The following is a 2,855-nucleotide window of genomic DNA, read 5'->3' on the forward strand; positions in this document are numbered from 1 at the left end:
TGTTGTCTAAACTCCCACAAAGCCCACCGGTTTGTCTCAGACTTACCGAAAAAAGCATGTCCGTACCACTCGACGGACCGATACATACCCGCGTTGAATGATACAACACATCTGGACCACGTAGTCCAAACGGTTACGAACGGTTCGAGGGTCGGCTTTAAAGATGCCCTTACAGTTCTGTGGTTCGACTCAATTCTCCATAGATTGCAGCTGTCACCAGTGTGCACACTAGGACTTCATCCATAGGTCAGCTGGCCACAAGCCACCATCAATGCATGAGTGTTGAAAGGTTTTTTTTGGTTGACTAGTAAGCGTGCACGTGCAACGCACCAAACATAATCAACAATAAATATATCTATTTTAAATTTTAACTTCCATGGAATTTAATGTCCACATACCACAAGATGGCATGTATGATTATGGGATTTTATATATTCAATTATTTACCAATAGTTTTACAAGATTTTCAAAATCGGCAAATGATGACGACTGAAAATTTCTATGTGAAATCCTTGTGACAAGACCTGATAATAAAAAAATGAGACTTTCCCTACAAAAATCAGAACACAGTTGTATTGGACACACCCGTTAAACAAATTGAACAAACCTGTTCACTCTCAGTCTCTCCACCGCCCCCGCGAGGTACGCCCAATTCTCCATGCCATTCCCCATTCCCCTGCTCCCCAGCTCTCCCTTCCCACCTAGGCCACTCCTCCCCTTCGTCCCCAGAGGCGGCGCGAGGTACGCACGCCCCTTCTCGTTGATCCGGTCCCCGAAGTCCCCGAGGAGGCACTCGAGCTCGGCATGGTCGTGAGCGACCCAGCGCAAGAGGCCGTCCGAGTTACGGTGGTGCAGGATTCATCTCATCCGCATCCGCGGCCGTGGCCATCCCGCACTGGCGTTGCCTGGGCACGGAGCAGGCCCCGACGCCTCACCAACTAGAGTGGTCCGGGCACTTTGCTTTCACCGGCGAGCTGCCCGTGCCTGCCCCCAGATGCCCGTTGGCCCTTGGAGGGGGAAGAGTCGAACAAGCAAGCGCTGGTAGGGGAGGAAACGAAGAGGAGGCAGAATGGGGATCTGGCGGTGGGGATCACCGCATGCATCGCGCTCATCATCTACCGTTCCGTTTTGATTCTTGTTCGGTATACCAGCAGCTATCGGATTCCTTAGTTTGGGTACAACCGACGTGTGTATATAAAGAAGGCAAGGCGTGCATCCTATGTCCAAATCTTCAAAAATGCTAAACATACAGATCTTTACATGAGTTTTACAGGGACCTTCACTCTAATTCGCTCCCTCCCCCCTGCCTGATTTTCAGGTGGGTGGGGCCCCTTCCTCACCTTAATCCAATGATTAGTTGACAGCTTCACACCTGTCCGTAAAGCCCTGTAAAGAGCCCGTCGATGTAGCATTACTGCCAAATCTCACACATCCGAGGCCAACGACGACCCTGAGTTTGATCGTGAGTTGTCACCCTTGATTCTCCACCTTTGTCTCTCCGGGTTCCCTTGATTCGACATGTCTAGCAGCTCGGCCTCGTCGGCTAACTACGATGAGTACCCAGTGAAGATATCCTCGTCAAGATCCCTGGCGAACACCGTCGCCGTGGCGCACAACTTCGAGATCACCAGTTACTCGCTGCTCGACGGCTTTCATCCTGGCGACTACATTTGCTCGAGAAGGTTCAGCGCCGGTGGTTACGACTGGTGTATCAGGTTCTACCCTGACAGACAGACGGAGGAGGATGCTTTCTACACCTCGGCCTTCTTGTGTCTATGCAGAGGAGAACCATGGCCTGGCGTGAGAGCCAAGTACACTTTGAGTTTATTGGATAGAGACGGGAATGCGACCATACGAAGAAGCGCCTTAAGACATATCATTGCGTCCTCGGGTTGTTATTATGGCTATAGTAGGTTCTTCTCCAAGAAGCACATCGACGATGACTGCTTCGCAATCAGGTGCGTCTTGACCGTCATCACACAACACACGGAGGACCAGAGCGTGGTCGTCATCCCCCGATCGGACCTCCACGACCACCTGGTAGACATGCTGGAGGGCCGGGAAGGCACGAACGTGACATTCAACGTGGGCGACCAGTTATTCCACGCTCATAGGTGCATGCTGGCTGCACGATCGTCGGTGTTCAAGGCGGAGCTCTTCACTGGAATGGAGGAGAACACTACTCGACACATCAAGGTCGACGATATGGAGCCTGCCATCTTCCAGGCCCTCCTCCACTTCATCTACACCGATACCTTCCCACATAACAGTGGTATAGACAAGAATGTGCCACTGGAACACTTGTTCGTTGCCGCGGATTGGTATGGCCTGGATAGGCTTGCGACAATGTGTGAACAAAGGCTATGCAACAGCATCGATGTGCACACATTTGCCACCACACTTGCCTTAGCGGAGCAGCACCAATGCGTGCAACTCAAGCAAGCATGCCTTAGATTCATGTCCTCTCATGATGTACTCAGTGACATCCAGGAGACCGATGGATTCAAGCATCTCATATCCAGCTGCCCTTCGGTTGTAGGGGGCATCATAAACAACATCGCCGTGTGGTAGGGCTGCCAAAAGCGCTCGAGTCGAAGCCACTCACAGCGATTCGTCTTCTAGCTACACCGGAGATTGACTCCAAAATAAATTAGTAGAACATGAGTCTATTTAATTTGTAGCTCAGGTTGAAAATGAGGCGAGTTTGCACCAATGTTAGCTCTCGCTTGATTTTGGTCGACATAGCATAGTTGAAGTAGCGGAACATATAAGACCTATGCTTTGCAATATACTGATTTTTCCTTTGAAAATTGCAATATATTGATGCAACTATCATTTCCATAATTTTATTGTAT

At 50.2% G+C, this 2,855-nt stretch overlaps 1 pseudogene; it reads left to right on the top strand.

Moving 5' to 3' along the window:
- The first annotated feature begins 1,518 nt into the window (after positions 1-1,518).
- On the top strand, positions 1,519-2,638 carry LOC123186156 (BTB/POZ and MATH domain-containing protein 3-like; annotated as a pseudogene).
- The last annotated feature ends 217 nt before the right edge of the window (positions 2,639-2,855 follow it).

Source organism: Triticum aestivum, chromosome 2A, assembly GCF_018294505.1.
Source record: "Triticum aestivum cultivar Chinese Spring chromosome 2A, IWGSC CS RefSeq v2.1, whole genome shotgun sequence".
NCBI lineage: Eukaryota > Viridiplantae > Streptophyta > Magnoliopsida > Poales > Poaceae > Triticum > Triticum aestivum.